Here is a 20,531-nt window from a genome sequence, read left to right as displayed (position 1 = left end):
CTGGGAACCTCTCCTGTTTGTCATCTGCTTTTCACAGTAAAAGCCAATATCAAAAGGTTCTAGCTGACTAAGTTTGTAGATGACTGCAAGCTAGAAGCAGTTGTTGAATGCCCAGACGACTTAGCCATCCTGCAGGAAGGTTTGCCCAGAATAAATAACTGCTGCCAAAATCATGGACTGAAACCAAAGGCCAAAAAATAGATTACTGTATTATTTGGGAAGTCAACTACCACATTGACAGTATGCTCCTAAGAGCTAACCCAGTTGTCGGATTTGGGAACATACGTGGACAGTGACCTGGCATTTGACCAACGTGTGTCTGTTGTAAGAAAGTCCTTCTATATTGCGCAGCCTGTAAATAAATGGATTGCGTCTAGATCTGGGGATGTCATTGCCCCCCTTTCCTCAGCTACAGTAGGCCAGTTATTGAATATAATGCCCCCGTATGTATCTGACCAGACACGTGCATCAAATGGAACACCCACAGAGATACCTTACTAAAAGGATACAAGGACTAAATAACATGTCCTACATGGACTAACTCAAAGCCCTGTCACTATTTTTGCTGACTTTAACATTTAACAGTTTACTGTTTATAAATCCATCCTTTTTACATGTCTCGGTGTATTCTGTTTCACCATAGCTGGTATTTCTTTTCTTTTTTTCTTACATTTTTAGTGTAGCTTGAATTACCATTGTTGGTGATTGTTTTTCTATATTTCTATCTTAACAGTTTAAAACAAAAAAAAAAAAATAAAACTCTTATTTCTATTTTCAAAATGTCTGAAAAAGGCCCTTCTAGCTTTAAGAAGTGTTAGAAATGTAGGCACAAGTTGCCTGTGTCAGACGTGCACGTTTTATGTGTTTACTGTTTAAGTCCAGACCTCTTCAGATAGACTGTTCTATGTAGAAAGCTTTTAAACCACAAGAGTGGATAGGAAGAATAAATTAATTCTGAAAGGTTACTTCCCTCATCCTTTTCAGAAGTTATTTCTGGGGCTCAACTCCCCCAAACCCAAGACGAAGGAGACTTCTTACAAGTCTTAGGTTCATAGGTTCATACTAGGCTATCTGCCCTAGGGCATTTATAAGCCTAGCCAGAATGTGTTTGGCTTTCGCCACCCATTTTAAATTTATTTTCTATGCCCTTTTTCGAGGTTAGTATACTGTGCCTCTAACAGTGACACAGAAGTGATACCCGGGGTAAACCTACGATCTCCCATCCACTCATCAAGATTCCTCTTGAAGAGAGTCAATGAGGGACTCTGCCTAACCTGGACTGGGATTTTATTCCAGAGTGAAGGGAGCCTCTGGGTTATGAATCTGTCCCTCCAGCATGTCCTATTTATTTCAGTGCTGAGGTTCAAGTCTCGAGCGTAGCTCGATGGGATTTGGATTTTCTGAGGTGCAGCATGTCCATTAATTCCGGGTTGGACATGGCTTTATACGTCAGGCACAGATCGCCTCTGAACAGGCGGTATGCCACTGAGTAGAGCTGGAGTTTCTTTAACCGGGCAGCATATGGCATCTGTTTGAGCCCTTTGATCCTCTTGGTGAGGTACTTTTGGGGTCTTTCCAGTTGCTGCAGGTGTCTGGTAAGGTACATCCCAAAAGGGGCATTGTACTCAATTATGGGCCTGATGAGGGATGAGTAAAGAGGCACGATGACCTCCCCTGATCTAGACGTGAATCCCTTCATGATTAGGTGGGCTATATAAAATGTTTTTCTAACCACTTTGGCCACGTGGTTGTCAAATGAGAGATTGCTATCAACCTGGATCCCCAGGTTCCTAATTACTTCTTCTGTACTTAATGGAGTTCCACCTATGTGGTAATTTGTGGGCACTTTGTTTTTGCCAAAGGGGATGACTATACACTTTTTGGCATTTAGCTTGAGGCCATGGCTCTGGCACCAGTTGTCTGTTTCTATGAGGCCCTTTTGGAGGATGCTTGTGTCGGCTGGAGAGTCGATTATGGCGCCCAGTTTGCAGTCATCTGCGAACTTGGTCAGCCACAGTCCTTCCGTGTTGGCCTGTACCTCCGAGAAATATATACCGAACAAGAGAGGTCCCAGGACTGAGCCTTGTGGGACACCACTTGTAACTGGTTTGGAGTCTGACATGGCTCCAGCAATTCTAACCATGTGGGTTCTGTCCTTGAGCCAGTTTGCAATCCATCTAGTGACATAGGGGTTTATATTTAAGCTGGTGAGCTTATTTATAATGCCCGAGTGGGGTATTGTATCGAAGGCTTTGCGAGGTCCAGGTAGGCTGTGTGGACCACCTTCCCTCGTCAATGGCCTTGGTGACTGTTTCAAAGAAATCAACCAGGTTTAAGAGGCAGGATCTGCCCTTAACAAAGCCGAACTGGGTAGGATCCAGTGTTTGTAGGTCCCCAATATCTTTATTTATGAGATCCATGATGATCCTTTCCATAGCTTTGCAGACCAAGCTAGTCAGGCTTATGGGGCGATAGTTTCCAGGATCCGTTGAGGCACCACCTTTATGGAGAGTGACCACTGTTGCTGTACACGCCACTCTTTGGGCACATATCCTGTAGTAAGGCTGAGATTGAACAGTAGTTTTATGTTTGGGTTTAGCTCTTCTTGGAGTTCATGTAGGACGAGCCGGGACACCATCTGGTCCCATTGATGCTGTGTTTTTGCTTTGGAGAGGCGGCTCTTACCTGAGCATCTGAGATGTCAGGGGCAGCACTCTGCTGGGATAGATATTTGCCCTTTTGGTGGGGAGTTTGCGCTGAACCTGTCAGCTAGGATGTTGGCAATGTCTGTGGGTTTGGTGTATTTTTGTCATTTTGGACTAATTCTGAGCATATCTGGGAATTACCACCCAGGTTCCTAACATAACTAAAGAAAGCCTTGTGATTATCCTTAGTGTCCTGTGCAATTTTTCTCTCGAAGCTGGCCTTAGACAATTTTATGTGTGCCCGTAGTTTTTTGCTAATACTGATCAGTGATGCCTTCCCTTTTTGGGATTTTGCTTTATCATTTAGTAGCTTCCTCCTTCTATTGTATAGTTTGTTTATGGCTGGGGTCCACCAGACAGGACGTCTGCCTTTGGAGGATTGGGTCTTGGTTTTATTTGGGATCGCATGATCCATGCATTCCTGGAGGTGTTCATAGAATGCGTTTATAAAGGATTCTGCGGTCTGGGCTGTATTTTCCACAGGCCCGGGGGCTTTGAAGGATTCCACCTCAGTTTTGAGGAGTGTAAAATTTGCTTTAGAGAAGTTTTTCACTGTGGTTTTCTGGGCAGGGGGTGGGGTCGGGATGTGAATATCCAGTGAGATTAGTTTATGGTCTGATCTTACCAGTGAGGGATACACTTCTGGTCTGGAGCATAGAGTCCCCATGTTGGTGATGATCAGGTCCAGTATGTTTTCCCCTCTTGTGGGAGTGGTAACAAGTTGTTCCATAGCATTTGAGTTTATAAATTCTAGGAACCTTTGGGCTAAGGTGTTGGAGCTAGAGTAATGCTCCCAGTCTATGTTTGGGTAGTTGAAGTTGCCCAATATAATGGTGTTTGGAGAGACCTTCATATTTTCCAGTGTTCTCAGGAAGGCCGAGTGGGGTTCCTGGGTTTGGTAAGGTGGTCTGTAGCAGGCTATAAACTGGAAGGCAGTTTTACCCACTGTTAGTTGCACATGGATAGTCTCTGATGCTTCGTGCTTTGCCACCAACCTGGAGGTGTGGGTATCTTTGATGAATATCGATACTCCCCCTCCTTTTGTTGTTCGGTCCAAGTTTTGGGGCCGAAAAGCATGGTATGAGGTATAACCTGGTAGTGCTGGGGTGCTCTCGGGAGCCCTGAACCAGGTTTCTGTTACTGCACAGATATCGATGTTCTCCATGCTAAGGAGAGTTTTGAGTGCGTGCATCTTGAGGTTTAGACTTCTGGCGTTGAGTAGCATTACTCTTAGTTTCTTATCCCTTGTGATACCTATGGAGGTGGGTTTGTCTTTTGAGCCAGGGTCCTGGACTCCCTCCTTGAATCCTGCCACTGAACCACCAAAGAAAAAACATAGGTCGGATCTGAAAACTGCTCCTGCTCAGCTGGAGTCTGAGTCAATGAAGGCTTCCTCAGATACTAGCTCTTTGGATCCTATCCTTTGCCTAAGATAAGTATTCCCCATCTTTGGACCAAGTACCATCTAGAGAACCTTCTTACTTCGAATAACACCAGCACTCTAGGTCTGCATTACTGGTTTCTTCTCATTTTTTCCAGAAGTCTTACCGAGACTGATGTGAACAGAATGATGAGGAAATTTCTCTGCACAGATACAGAGGGAGCTCTTCTGGCTCCTACATCTTTAGGTCTGGAAGCCCGTGTTTCTATTACTCCACCAATACCAGCTCCTTCTCTGATCTGTGGAGCCCCTGGATCTGAGCTTTCCAGGTCCATCTGGATTGGATTCAAAGATGCTGGTATCTTCAGCTCCAAAGCTAGCTCTGAGTACACTGGCTGCAGTGTTTTTGGAACTGGGTGACTCTCAGAACTGAAGTGTCCTTGTCAGGTCCGAGGCATTAATCAGCTCTTAAGTTTTCGGAGCCATCTCTTCCCCTTGGAGCTTCAGCATTGGACAGCCTGGCTCTGACTTCCATCTTGGGTGGACTGTTTTTGGGGCAGGGGGAACCAATGAAGTGGAACTCATCTTCATTGGCTTCCTTCTCCCCAGAGTACTCTGCCTTTGAGAATGTGAAAAGAGTGTTCTCTGCACTGGCAGGATGGACGGATCCTACGCCCTTGGATCTTCCCTCTGGATCCTGTGTGTCTCTGTGCCTTGAGCCCCATCATTTTGTGCCACAGGGACAGCCAGCCCAAAATCTCCAGGCTCCCCAGCAGGGTATTTCTGTATCTTCTGACACTTCTCTGGAGCACCCCACTGAGGAAGCCCCTAGGAAGAGGAAGTGCAAGAGGAGGCACTTAGACTCCCCTCAGGAGTCAATCCCAGAAGATACTGATTTCATTGAAGGGGATGGGTCTCCAAGATCACCAGCCAATGACATCTGTTTTGGAGACATCCTTGAGATCCTTAAGCAAAGGGGTGGTCAGTCCACTGATTATCCTTCTCCAGAGGAATCTGTATTCCTAGAAGCCTTTGGAACTGGCCCAACTACCATCTGGGTTACTCCAGCCACCAGTGAGGTCATTGACTTGATCTCTAGGTGGGTGTGGAAGGAGCCTGATACAGTTGAGCCAGTCCCCAAAACACCAGGTCAGATTCTGGCACCACCTGTAGGAAGGAAGTTTTGGAGCAATGGGTCAAGGAAATGCCCGTAGATGCTATTGTGGCGGTGGCCACCAAGAAGAAACTTGCTGATGAGAGTTCTTCTGTCCATTCCCCTAACAGGGAGTCTAGAGCATTGGACAGATTTGTGAAGCTTGTGTATGCGTCCGTGACTTTTGCCCTCAAGTTGCTGAACTACTTGGCACATTTTACAAGACTGCAAAGGGACTTGATAAAGGAACTGTCAAAATCCCTTTCTGCGACCACTAATGGCAAGACTTAAGTTGTCTGTTGCCTCAGTTGGCTACCCTACAATCTAGTTCCAATTCTTCCATGAAGCTTATCTCTCATGGAGCTGAAGGTACTTCAAGGACAGTGGGTTCAGGCATTTCCATCAGGAGGCATGCCTGGATGCACTTGTGTGATTTTGTGTAGCAAGTCCTCGTTCATCAGTGCACCCTTGATGGCAGTTTGTTGTTTGCCCTAAGATAAAGGACACACACTCTCCAGGTGTGAGCAAGATGGAAAGGCACTCTCTGCAGTGGGAGTATGTTTTTCATCCCCTCAAAGGACCTTCTCCAGGAACCAATGAGGAAGACAAAAAATGTGGTTCAAGAAGTCCTAGGGTCTTTTCTAAGATCCATGTGGCGATAGTTCTCCAAAGGCAGAGGGATGAACACAAATGGAAGATGCTGCCCACATGACAGAGGAGGCCTGCTGAACCAAGGATCTAGAGGTTCGTTCTTTGACGGACCCTACCAGTGCTCCTGAAAGGAGGCCCAATTGTCCCCTTGTCGAGGCAATTGGAGGTCATTTATCCCTGCACCAGAGAGCCTGGCTAGACATCACAACATATCCGTGGATGCAGAGGATTATTTCCAGAGGTTATATAATTCCCTTTTTGCTTCCCCCTTGATTTATATGCAAATTTATGATGTTGCAGCCAGTCAGAGGAAAGCTGCAGCACTGGAAATACAAAAGTGCTAGAAAAGAGAGTCCTCCAAGAGGTCCCACCAGACCAGATAGAATCCAAAACTTACTCAAGATTCTTTTTAGTGCCAAAGAAAACAGGGGACTAGAGACAGATTTTGGATCTCAGCAACTTGAACAAATCAGTTCGGCATATAAAGATGTTCTTCGTGTTTCACTGTTGCAGTCATTACATTTGGGTAATCTGCTGGCAGGTTGCCCTCAGTCGGCCTGAATAACAAAATCTTGGATCCTGTGTCAGTTGCTGTCTCCTTTTCTATGACGTCAGGTCATCAGGGGTATAAAACATGCAGCCGACGCCATTTTAATCCGTCTTTCTTGCCGCGCGGTGCCCGAAGCAGAAGCAGTTCGCAAGTGCCGGTCAGCCGACTCCTGAAATTTTCGATGTAAGAGTGTTCAATCGCGCCGTTTGTTCTTACACACGGGTTCAGAGCCGATCCTTGGCTCCGAGTCGGCCGAATTGCAAAGCTCTGAATCTCAGAGAAGCTCGAGACCAGCCCATATCTCATAATCCTCCCTGCCATTACTCAGATCTAGTTTGCCGCTGCAACAGATCGGATCGAGGAGAGCTCGGACCCGATAGAAAATTGAGTTTTGCTTACTATTTACAGATAAGATACTGATTTTTTCCCTGATATTACCTTATAATTCTTAGATTATTATAGAAGTGCTGTGTGTGTGTTATATATATATATATATATATATATATATATATATATATATATATCCCTTTTTTTCTTCAGGCACCCTTTGTGGCCTAACCCTTCTTCTTTGGGTGTGGTTTTTGTGAGTGTCTTCTTTCCTTTCCACATATATATATATATTCATATAGGATTAGCATTTTTTCTATACTCATTAGTTATTGTTGTTATAGTAGTATGTCAGAAAAAGCTAAATCTGGCTTTAAAAGATGTCAGTGTGGGCAGAAAATGTCCATTACTGACAATCATGCTTCCTGCGTCTACTGTCTTGGCCCTCTCCATCTCCAAGAGGATTGCTCTATTTGCCATTCCTTTAGCGGGAGGGTCATGACAGATAGGCGCAGGAAGCTCATAGACAGAAGATTACTGAAGCCTGCCTTTCAAGAAGCTTTGGACAAGTCAGATCAGGCTTCTAAATCCTCGAAGGGGTCGAAGATGTCGGAGCCCATGTCATCGGCTTCGAGTTCATCTTCTAGGGTTCGTTCGCCTGTTCCACAGATCTTGGGGCCGAGCGTCGAACATTTATCTTTTCCTGAGCCCCAGATCTTGGAACCGGTATCGGAACTGCCACCACCGTCCATTCTTCGGTCGGTGCCATCTTCGGCTCCTTCGACCCGTTCTTCCAGACCCTTGTCTGAGACAGATGTGGATCGTGTCGTGCAGAAACTCATGGAAAACACGGCCCTTTCCAAGTTAATTGCAGTTTCCTCCCAGTTGGTGTCGAAACTAGAAGGCCTCCCCATATCTCCAACGGGTCCTCCTTCGAGACCCATCCAGATCTCGGAGCCGGGAGAGGATGACCTGATGATAGTGGAGCCCTCTGTGCCGAAACCATCCATTGCACGATCGACACCATTGACTTCGACTCCTTCAGAACCGATAGGGGAGTCGCGGAGCCGACGGTCTTTGCTTGGTTCCGGGACCGATAGTTGTACCGACCTGTCGGTACCGACTCTCCCTCTCGGGGCCTCGGCACAGACTGGCTCGGCTCCGTCCTCGGGGTCGGAGCCCACGGCACCTGGGTCTGGGATGCTTCCGTGTTCTTCGGAACCAGGGGAGCCCTCGGCCAGGGGTTTGGGGGCCTTTGACCTTATGAGGAAGGTATTGTCTGCACAGACAACCACATCATCAGGGGAATCTTCTCCTTTCCCAAAAGGGCCACTTTCTGTTTCTGCTCCCACGATCCATCCCAAGCGTAGAGCCCAATTGCCTCACCCACCCCCAGAGGGTTCCCCCTGTTCCTTGGAGGCCTCACCAGAAGCCTCCTCTGATGAGGTCCCGAGGAAACGGTTGTGCAAGAGGAGGCACATAGATTCCCCACAGGAATCTCTAACGTCTGACACCGACTTGGATGAGGCAGAGGGGTCCCCCAAATCACCCTTGGAGGATGTGTCATTTGCAGACATCCTGGAGATCTTGAAACAGAGGGATGATTGGCAATCCCTAGCCCCCACTGAGGACGAGTCGATGCTGCTGAAGGCTTTTGGGGCTCAACCTTCTACCTCCTGGGTGACTCCGCCCTTCGATGAATTAATGGATTTGATTGCTCGAAGGGCGTGGGAGGCACCTGACACAGTGGAACCAGTCCCTAGGAAACCAAACAAGTTCATCACTGCCCCCCAAGATAAATGTTATTTCATCAAGGGAGTTCCTGTCGACGCAATGGTGGTGGCGGCAGCCACGAAAAAGGAGATGTCTGAGTCTTCCTCATCTGTTCATCCTCCTAATAAGGATTCTAGGACTATGGACAGATATGGGAAGCGCATTTTTAGTTCAGTGACTTTTTCCATGCGTTCGCTAAACTATTTGACCCACTTCACACGTTTGTAGAGGGATCTCATCAAGGAGCTGACAGATACCCTCCAGGGTAACACAGCTGCTGCTGTTTCAGAAAAGGTAACAGCACAACTTAACACCCTCACCTCCATAGTAAACTCATCCATGAGGCTCATCTCGTATGCAGCCGAGGGATCGAGTAGAGCTGCAGCTTCAGCGATTGCTCTTCAAAGACAATCATGGATGCGGCTGTGCTCCTTTGCGGAAGAATTCAAGTCTTCTTTTGCCAATGCCCCTTTTGATGGTGCCACACTTTTCGGGCCCAAGGTTAAGGAGACTCTCACTCTGTGTGAGCAAGAGGGAAAGACCCTGTCTGCTGTCGGGGTCCGTTTTTCCGCTCCTACTAGACCGTACCCCAAAGGGCAACGAGGCGGAAAAATGTGGTTCCGTAAGAATCGGGGATCTTTCAAGACCACACAGAGTGATACTCCCTCCAGAGGCAGAGGAGGGGGTAGAAATGGAAGATGCCGCCCCGGCGGCAGAGGGGGTCCGCATAACCAAGGCGACAGGGATTCCGTCCCTGGGAAGCCTTTCCAGCACTCCTGAAGGGAGGCCCGGCTGTCCTGCTCTGGAGGCAGTCAGGGGTCACTTGGCTTTATACCCACTGGCCTGGCTAAACATTACTTTGGATTCTTGGGTAAAAAGCATTATAACCAGAGGATGCAAAATCCCCTTCACTTCAATGCCACCTCTACAAAGAAAGTTTCCAGACGTGCCACCCCCATCTGCGAAAGCTAGCAGCTGTAAAAATTTCAAAGCTGCTCGAGAACAGAGTCATCCAACCAGTCCCGGCAGACCAAACAGAATTCGGAACTTACTCAAGGTTCTTTTTAGTTCCAAAAAAGACAGGGGCCTGGAGACCGATCTTAGATCTCAGCCATCTCAACAACTTCGTGAAGAAGGTAAAGTTCCGGATGATCACGCTTCAATCGATCCTTCCATTCTTACAGAAGGACGATTGGATGTGCTCTATAGATCTCAAAGACGCGTACTACCACATCAAAATGGCCAGACCGTCCAGAGATCACCTGCGCTTCCGGCTGGGAGCCAGTCACTTTCAGTTTCAAGCTCTACCCTTTGGACTCACCTCAGCCCCCAGGGTATTCACCAATTGCATGGTAGTAGTTGCGTCTCACTTGAGACGACAAGGATTCCAGGTGTTTCCCTATCTGGGCGACTGGCTCCTCACCGCCACCACCGAGCGTCGCCTATTGCAAGCCAGAGACTACACAATTGGCCTTTGTTCCCACTTAGGGATATCCATAAACTTCGAAAAGTCTTGCTTATCGCCCTCACAGTGTATTTCCTTCATCGGTGCAGACCTAAATACACGATCGACACTACTGAAGCTCCACCCAATAAGAGCTTCAACACTCAAACAGCAGGACCTTCTTCTTCTGGTCAGCAAGAAAGCCCCAGCCAAACTGGTGTTAAAAGTGTTGGGACTGATGGCAGCCACACTAATTGCAGTTCCTATGGGAAGGTTACACATGAGGATCCTACAATGGCTGCTCTTCGCGCAGTGGTCGTTCCAACACCTACCCCTAGCGCACGAGATCAGGATAACAGAATCTTGCAGACGGGACCTCTCATGGTGGGTGCGCGATCAGAACCTTACTGTGGGTCGTCCGTTCGTTCTACCCAGTCCAACAGCCACAATAACCACGGACGCTTCCCTGATAGGGTGGGGGGGCCTTTTTCAGGGAAGAACAGTCCAAGGAGAATGGTCCAGCATGGAGTACACTCTACATATAAATGTTCTGGAGTTGAGGGCGGTGTTCCTGGCGTTGCAACACTTCCAAGCCCTCTTACCTCTAGGAACAGTAGCAGTTCAGACAGACAACATGTCTGTAGTCTGGTACATAAACAAACAAGGGGGAACCAGGTCTTACCCGTTATGCAGAGAGGCCATGAGAATTTGGCAATGGGCAGAGTCCATGGGTCGCTTTCTGATAGCAACGCACATCCCGGGGTCATCCAACGTCATTGCGGACAGGTTGAGCAGAGCCATCCTGTTACCTCACGAGTGGTCCCTCAATTCACAGACAGCGGAAAAGATCTTCCGCAAATGGGGCCAGCCTTGCTGCGATCTGTTTGCTTCCCTGTTGAATGCAAAATGCAGAAGCTACTTTGCCCTTCTACCCCCTCCGGGGGATGTCCCCAGGGACGCACTGATACACGATTGGCCCCCGGGTCTCCTATATGCATTCCCAGATTTCTACAGAAAGCCAGGAACCTGGAAAGGACTATAATACTCATAGCCCCATTCTGGCCTCGTCAAATATGGTTCCCCTTTCTTCAAGCCCATCAAATAGAGGAACCATGGATTCTGGACCCAGTACCAGATCTACTGACACATTCGTTGGGAGTTCCTCACCCATCTCTACAGTCCCTCAAACTAGCAGCTTGGCTGCTCCGCTTCCCTGCCTAGCCAGGTCCCATCTACTCCCTCCGGCAGTTCAACATATTCTGGTTGCTTCTCATAAAGCTTCCACTACTAAACTTTATATAAGTAAGTGGAAACGCTTTGTATATTGGGCATCTAGTCAGAACTTAGACCCCTTGGTAGCTCCTCTACATAAAATTTTAGAATTCTTATCCATCCTTTTTCACGAAGGAGCTTCTACTTCCACGCTAAGAGTACAGTTGGCGGCCATATCAAACTTCCATATTGGTGAGGAAGGTTCTCCCATTATGTCTCACAGACTTTGTAAGGCCTTTATGAAAGGAATCTTCCATCTTAGACCGCCTGCCAGAAAACCTTTCTTTCCATGGAGCCTGAATTTGCTGCTGTCGCAACTCATGTTGCCACCTTTTGAACCTGCTTCGTCATGTCTCTTAAAGTTCTTATCGTGGAAGACGCAGTTTCTCGTCGCTGTGACCTCAGCTCGTAGAGTCTCAGAGCTGCAGGCATTATCGGTCAGACCACCTTACTTGATATTCCATTCAGACAGGGTCTCTTTGCGTACAAATCCATCTTTCCTTCCAAAAGTATGCTCAGTTACAAATATTAACCAGTCTATAGAACTCCCTACCTTTTTCAAAAACCATACTAACAAACTGGAGTATGTTGCACAAGTTGGATGTTCACAGGCAATTAAGATTTTATTTAGGTAGGACCAAAGCTTACAGGAAAACGGATCAGCTCTTCGTCGCATTTGCAGACAATAAAAAGGGCATGGCAATTACTAAACGTACACTATCTAAATGGCTTGCTGACTGTATAACATTTGTATACTCTAAATCAAAGCAATCCTTACCCACCAAACCTAAGGCCCATTCTACCAGATCCGTCTCCACTTCCTTAGCTCATGCGGCTCGTTTGCCTTTGGACACTATTTGTGCAGCAGCCACGTGGTCTAAACCACATACTTTCATCACTCATTATAGAGTGGACAAGGTCTCCAAGGATAGGACATCATTTGGTTCCACTGTGCTTAGGAACGTTCTTCCATGAGTCACTCTGGGTTACGGAGCTAGGGATGCTACCCATGTGTAAGAACAAACGGCGAGATTGAACACTCTTACATAAAGAAGTTATGTCCTTACCATAACGTTCCATGTAGAGTGTTCATCTCGCCTTTGTTCTTACATTCCCTCCCCCCCCCCACGTGTTTGGAAGAACTGGTAGGATTAGTGTCTGATCGACGTGTCTTGACCCCTTCTGGGGTATATGGTCCCGTGTGTCATGGGATATATGCTTAGACCATTAGTTATTGCTATGGTGAGAGAGTGTCTCTGAATGGCTGAAGAGAGTGTATACTTCTAGCACCGCAGGTGTTGGATCTTTTGGTCTGGTTTGTTTGCAAACTAGATCTGAGTAATGGCAGGGAGGATTGTGGGATATGGGCTGGTCTCGAGCTTCTCTGAGATTCAGAGCTTTGCAATTCGGCCGACTCGGAGCCGAGGATCGGCTCCGAACCCGTGTGTAAGAACAAAGGCGAGATGAACACTCTACATGGAATGTTATGGTAAGGACATAACTTCTTTTTTTTTGAGTTTCAGAACCGAAGTCTTCAAACTAAAGCTAAGTACCCCGTTGGGGAAACTTTTTCTTACTCCTTACCGATGTCAGTAAAAGTTAATAATTGCATTACTTGTGGGAAGCAAATACCTCATAAGGATTTTCATTTGTACTGTATTCCTTGCCTAGGTCCTGATGACAACGTGCCTTGCTGTTGGTTTTGTGCTAAATTTAACCAACGCACTATTAAGCGTCTATACATTTTTGCTTCTAAATATTTTGGTTCAAGATTTAACTACCCTGAAATGTCAGTTAGCAATCCGACTACCGGTGTTCACAAAAAACGCAAGGAAAAAGAGACAGACCGTCGAGGTCCAAAACCGACGACAAAGCTTTTCCTAAGCCAATCGCTGGTTCGCCGGTATTCAGCACTTTCGACCCGCTATGTTTGAGTCGCAGATCTCTACTGAGAGTCATTTGGAGTCCAGTATGCTGCGAGGCTCTGCAAGTATTGAACCCGCGGATGTCTCTCCCTTGGATGGGTCCGGAGCTGCTGAGCAGACACCGGCTTCTGAGGGTGTTTTCAGGTCTCAACATTTGTATATTAAACTGACGCCATCATCAAAAACATGGCCAAAATCAACTTCTGTGTCTAAAAAAATGACGCATGAGCCACATGCTCAGGCCCCTGTGCCTAAAAAACAAATGATCAAAATGGCTGAGGATTTAATTACCTTGATCAGGGATTCCCAACACCCCCTGCTAAGAGGCCTAGGCAAGGCACTAATTATGAATTTTCAGATCAGGTTTCCATTTCTTCTGATTCCTCTTCTGATCAGGAATTTTCTATTCCACCTTATGAGGACTCTGATGCAGAGGAATCCATCCCTTCTGCTTCTCCTGAGGATTACTCTTTTGGAGAGACTTTGCATATTTTAAGGGAACATTTTCACTGAGAGAGTCAGGACTTCTCAGAATCAAAAAAGAGGCTTAGGGATTTTCTTCTTCTTCCTCAGCATAGGCCTTTGGCAATACCTCCTGTATTAGACATTGTTGATGTGTTCTCGGAATCAAGCATGGCTCCTGATTCTCTGCCTCTGGTTCCTAGTAAGCCAGAGATATTACAGGGTTCCTGACTCCCACAAATTTCTATTCAAAAATCCTGCTGCTGATCCTGAGACTATTTCTCAGGGTCCCAAGGGTGTTAAGGCTTCTACAGCCAAAAATCCTACCCTTCTGATAGAGATTCCAGGGAGCTGGATAGATGAGGAAAGAAGGTTTATACGTCTGCAACCTTGGCAATCAGGGCTTTAAACTGCCAGTTTCATATGCTTAAATATCAGCAGCATGTTATGGGCTTACTAAAACAGAAAATGATGTTGATTTCTGATTGTGTAGAAAATAGAGTTACAGGATTTATTGCATTCAGCAGAACAGGTTGGAAAGCATACTTTGCAATGTGGTTTTGATTCCTTGGAGGCCTCTTGCAGGGCTGCCGTAATTGGATCTGTGATAAGAAGGCATGCTTGGCTCAAGGAGCAACAAAGTCTGCCTGATCATGTTAAAGCTAAATTGTTGGATGCCCCTTTACAACATGACAGTCTGTTTGGTAATAAGGCAGAAGAGGTTTTAAAGAAAATGGAAGACAAAGCTAAATCTTTGCAAACTGCAAAAGAGTTCTTGCAAGTGCAGCCACCCAGATTCAGTAGGCACTGGCCTACTAAGAATTGGTCCTTTCCTGTGTCCAACAGAGCCACTCAGGACAAACCCAGGTGCTCCAAAGGCTCCAGATATCAATCACAAGGATCTTACAGGTCAAAGCAGTGGGGTGCCTCCACTTCCAAATCAGGAGGTAACAAAGCACAACCCTGCAGTAAACAGTCTCAATGACTTTCCTCTGTTATCTCCAAGCACTTATCTTTTGGCAGCCCCCTTGGGGGGGAAACTAGCACTTCATGCTCAAAATTGGCATTTAATTACCCCAGGACAAGTGGGTATTAAACATAGTATCCCAGGGGTACAGATTTAGTTTCCACACGTTGCCAATTCCAAATGGATGGCCAGATCTGCCACTAAACCAGTGGGCAGAGGCCCAGAAAGAAGTCATGTCCCTCATGGATATGGGGGCTATTCAGCCAGTACCAGAAAAGGAAAAAGGACAAGGATTTTATTCAAGACTTTTCCTGGTACCCAGAAAAGACAAATCATGGCGTCCAATTCTGGACTTATCAATTCTAAACACGTTCCTGGACATTCCAAAAATTCAAAATGCTGACTTTACAACAGCTACTGCCTATGCTAGGCAAGAATGCCTGGTTGGTAACTCTAGACTTAAAAGAGGCATACCTGCATATCCCAATAAGGGAATCTTGCAAAAGATACCGCCGCTTCAAAGCAGGCTTTTTGCATTACCAATTCTCTGCACTGCCCTTTGGCTTATCTACTGCACCCAGGGTCTTTACAAAGTGCCTGGCACCAGTAATTGCATTTTGCAAACAAAGAAACATTCAAATTTATCCTTATCTGGACGATTGTCTCATTCAGGCAGAGGACAAGGACACTCTTCTTCAACATCTGGCATTTGTAAAAAGGCTCCTAGCATGCCTAGGGTACACCATAAATGAAAAGAAATCACAACTGGTACCCTTTCAAATAATTACTTTCCTGGGTGCAAGTTTGAATACAACTGCCCAGATGGCTTACCTCACGCCAGACAAACAAATTCAATTGACAACATACTTCAAACAAGTGGCAACAAAAACCCAGCTATCTGCAAGACAAATTCTGCAGGCTTTGGGGTTCATGGCATCCTGCATTCTACTAATTCCATATGCGAGACTGCATATGAGGAAACTTCAATGGTATCTAAAAAGCGTATGGAGTCAACATTGTCACAGCCTGGAAACAATGATTCCTCTCATTCCCTGCCTGCAACAGAAGTTTCTTTGGTGAGCAGAGACATGTCACCAAAACAAGGGACTGTCATTCATTCTACCCCCTGCCACCCAAACCCTAACTACAGACACATCAGATTATGCTTGGGGGGCCCACCTGGCAGGGAGATGCATTCAGGGTAAATGGAGCCCAAACCAAATGCATCTACATATCAACCAGAAAGCAATGCTAGCTGTTCAGAATGCTCTGACAGCCTTCAAGGACTTCCTTCATCCAGGACAACTACTAATAAAGACGGACAACACCACAGTTATGTGGTACATAAACAAACAGGGGGGTACCCACTCCTACCCCCTTTGCAGACTAGCCATAGCCTTGTGGAACACAGCCTTGACTTAGCAAATACATCTTCAAGCTCAGTTCCTGCCAGGAAAGCAAACTACTCTGGAAGACGACCTAAATCTTATGGACCCGCACGAATGGAAACTGGATGCAGAAATCTTCAGCATGTTAACACAAAAATGGGGAAGCCCAGACATAGATATATTTGTCTCTCCCCAAAACTATCAGTTGGACAAATGTTGCACAAGAACTCATCACAAAAAAAGCATGGAAAGTGGATGCTCTATCCTTCAGCTGGAAAAACCTGTCAGTCTATGCCTTTCCCCCTCTGCCTCTATTCTCCAAGGTCTTACTAAAAGTCAGACAGGAAAAACCAAAAATGATTCTAATTGCTCCGGACTGGCCTCACCAACATTGGTACCCGCTTCTAAGGAATATGTCACACCTTCCTCCGTGATACTTGCCTCAAACACCTCACCTATTGTCTCAGCAGAACTATCAAATTCTGCACTCTCAGTTCCAAACTCTGAATCTTGCAGCATGGCTAATCAACTAATTTCACAAACCACATCTCAGTAAACCTGGGATGGATGTCATTTTGGAGGCCAGAAGGCCTAGTACTAGAAAAACTTATGCTGATAAATGGAAGCAATTCTGTGCTTGGAACCAAGCACAAGGATTAGACACAGCAAAGCCCACTATTCCTCAGATTTTGCAATACTTAACTGAGATGCTTCACAAGGGCCTATCTTTTTCTTCAATAAAAATCCATGCCTCTGCCATCTCGGCTCATTACAACACAGAGCGTCCCCTCTTTTCTCATCCCCTGCTAAAACAGTACCTCAGAGGGGCCAACAATTTAAGGCCTCCCAGGAGAGCACCAACTCCTGCATGGGACCTCAGTTTTGTGCTGGAAAATCTCACTCTACCTCCTTTTGAACCAGCAGCTACTGCGGATAAAAAATTTCTCTCTTGGAAGACAGCCTTTCTTTTGGCAGTCACTTCAGCTAGAAGGGTTTCAGAACTACAGGCTCTCATGGCAGTGGAGCCTTTCATTATTTTTTACCCGGACAGGGTGGCCCTCAGGACCAATCCTTTTATGCCTAAGGTGGTATCCAGTGTGGCTCTTAACCAGACCATTCACCTGCCAACTTTTTTCCCAAATCCGCAGAACAAGGGGGAGTGGATTCTGCATTCATTGGATGTACACAGACAACTAAGATTCTACTTAAACAGGACAAAATCTCTAAGAAAGTCTGACCAACTATTGGTGGCATTTGCTGCAGGATCAGAGGGAAAGGCTATATCAAAGCAGACTATTTCTAAATGGATAAGCCATTGTATTCGTTTCTGCTACTTGCACCATGGTAAACCTGTGCCCATGGGGATCAGATCCCATTCCACCAGGGCTGCCTCTACTTCAGCAGCTTTTCTCAGAGGGGTCCCTACCAGAGACATTCTAGAAGCTGCTACTTGGAGCTCAGTTCATACATTTACAAAGCATTACCATTTACCTCTCTTTTCTAAATCCAGGGCAGGCACTGCCACTGCAGTCCTGCAGGGCCTTATAGCTGCTCCTAATGCTGTTTAGTTCCATCCTCCCATCCATAGCTTTGGGATTCTACCCAAATGTAATGACTGCAACAGTGAAGCACGAAGAACATAGTACAGTTGTGTACACTTACCATAAATGTAGATGTTCGAGTGTATTCACTGTTGCAGTCCAGATTACCCACCCGCCAGCCCCCTTTCTATACATTTTCTTTCCTTAACTATACTCAAAAGCCTTTGTGGTGCATTTGCTTTTAGCTGAAGGTAAATTTTATGTGTTCTAAAGTGCATTTATATATTTATAGTTTTATATATATATATTTTTTTTTTTTTTTTTTTTTTGCTCCCCATTGGAGGGCACCTGACATCTGGGGCAAGAAAAACTGATTACAATGGCTTTGGCTGCATGTTTTATACCCCTGACGACCTGACATCATGGAAGAGGAGACCGCAACCAATGCAGGACCCAAGACTTTGTTATTCAGGCTGACTGAAGGCAACCTGCCAGCAGATTACCCAAATGTAATGACTGCAACAGTGAATACACTCGAACATCTACATTTATGGTAAGTGTACACAACTGTACTTTTTGGACGGTCATGGTTCACTCCATTCTGCCCTTCTTGTGCAAGGAAGACTGGATGTGCTCGATAGACCTTCAGGATGCATGCTGTCACACAAAAAGTAACAGACAATCCAGAAGATATATATGCTTCCGGCTGGGAGCCAATCATTACCAGTTCAGAGACCTGCCCTTTAGCCTCACCACAGCCCCCAGTGTTCACCAAATGCATGGCAGTGGTAGCTATACACTTCAGACTGCAAGGAATTTGAGTGTTTCTATATCTGAGTGACTGGCTCATTACTGCCCTGACCAGGCTTCTACTAATAAAAGCATGAGATCAGGTACTTCAGACTTGCTCCCATCTAGGGATTACTTTAAATTGCAACAAGTTTCAGTTAGAACCGTCTCAAACATTGGAATTCATAGGAGCAATTGTTTACATGGTCTAAGTGACAGTTTCTCTTCCTCTCCCCCCCCCTCAAGAGTACAATCAGATTCCAGGTTGGAAAAATAATTCATAGTACCACAATCTCTGCCTTATTGATTCTACAGGCCCTGGGATCAATGTCTGTGGCTGTACTCATAGTTCCTCTAGCAAGGTTTTATTTGAGAATTCCTCAATGGATGTTAAGAGATACAGTGGTCTACTCTTTACCAACACGTTAGCCCAAATAAGAATCACTCAGGCATGTAAGAGATACCTTTGGTATTGGATTCAGTCAGACCAGGTTCTACAAGGCTTTTTTTTCATTCTCTCCTAGCCCAAGGCCATAGTGACCACAGACACATCCCAGATTGGGTTGGAGATGCTTCCTAGGAAAACAATCCAAGGTATTGGTCCCCCGAAGAGGCCAGTATGCATATCAATGTCCTGGAAACGAGAGCAGTGCTCTTAGAGTTGTAGGCCTTCCAAGGCTGTCTCCCTTTTAGGACAGTTGCGATTCAGACAGACAATCCGTAGTTTGCTACATCAACAGACAAGGAAGAGCCAGGTCTTACCCCTTGTGTCAAGAAGCCCTCAGAGTGTGGCAGTGGACAATCTCATCAAACCAGTTTCTGATTACCAATGCGCATTACAAGGAAGTCCAATGTGATAGCAGACACATTGGGAAGTCCAATGTGTTAGCAGACACATTGGGAAGTCCAATGTGATAGCAGACGCATTGGAAGTCCAATGTGATAGCAGACACTGAGCAGCTCCATTCTACTATCTTATGAACAGTCTCTCAACATGAAGGTGGCAGAAATGATTATTCAGCAATGGGACCAGCCTTGCTGAGATCTCTCTGCATCTCCCACTGGGGGAATCACCGAGGGCCACGACTGGCCCCCTGGTCACCTCTATGCGTATCCTGCAGCTCGCTAGATCCCCAAATTTCTGCAGAAACTTTTCAGTTGAAGAGGAAAGTCATCCTCATTGTTCCTTACTGGCCTCAACAGATTTGGTTCCCTTTCTTTGGCCTCACCAGACAGGCATGATTCATCTGCATAGCTCAAACCTAAAGCTGACAGCATGGTTTCTCCACTTCCTTTAATAGCCAGACAACCAATGTTCTCATCCCCTGTTCATCGTGTACTTTTATCTTCCCATAAAGCTTCAACAAGAAAACTTTACAGAAGTAAATGAAAATGTTTGTGTTTTGGGCACTTCAGAAACACATTGACGCCTTTTCAGCCCCTATACAAAGTGTCCTTGAGTTTTTGGCTACCCTTTTTCACAAAGGAGCTAGCTCTTTGACCATTAGAGTTCAATTAGCAGCCATCTCTTACTTTCGTATTAGATTTGAGAACTCCACCCTGGCTTCATCTAAACTTTGTACGGCTTTCTTGAGAGGTACCCTTCTTTTGAGACCTCCTTATAAAAATCCAACTCTTCCATGGGACTTAAATGTGGTACTGCAGACCGTCATTCCCCATTTGAGCCAGCAGCAACATGTGATCTCAGGTTTCTGACCAGGAAGACTGTTTCTGGTAGCTATCATCTCTGTTAGAAGAATTTCAGAACTTCAGTTACTATCTTCTAAACCTCTTTACTTAATTTTTTTATAGGGATACAGTACAGTTATGAACCAATCCTTTTTTCCTTCCCAAGGTGGTGTCAGAATCCATCAACTAATCCATTAAACTGCCAGTTTTCTTTCCTAAATTTACAAACAAAGGTGAATATATGTTGAACATATTGGATGTTCACAGACTGTTATGTTTCTACTTGCACAGAACAAAAGAAATTAGAAAGACCAAGTATTTGTCTCCTTTGCAGATTCTAAATTGGGTAATCAGTGGCGAAGTTAACTTAAACCAGATGGCTTATGGATTGAATATAATTTATCTACAATAAGTACTATATAGCCCATTCAAATAGGTCCATGGCAGCTACTTCAGTATTTCTGTCTAGGGCTTATATGGATGACGTGTGTGGCTGCAACTTGGGCCAATCCTT

General features: G+C 45.8%; 1 protein-coding gene across 1 annotated transcript in view; it reads left to right on the top strand.

The window, feature by feature from the left end:
• Positions 1-20,531, top strand: part of ADCY6 (adenylate cyclase 6) — a 1,739,117-nt gene that overhangs the window by 1,201,669 nt on the left and 516,917 nt on the right. The gene's annotated exons all lie outside the window — the stretch shown is intronic.

The sequence above is a fragment of the Protopterus annectens genome, chromosome 9.part0 (assembly GCF_019279795.1).
Source record: "Protopterus annectens isolate FY-2018-M chromosome 9.part0, PAN1.0, whole genome shotgun sequence".
Taxonomy (NCBI): Eukaryota; Metazoa; Chordata; order Ceratodontiformes; family Protopteridae; genus Protopterus; species Protopterus annectens.
The sequence above is the reverse complement of the archived record's forward strand: the minus strand, read 5'-3'. Positions and strand labels throughout refer to the sequence as shown.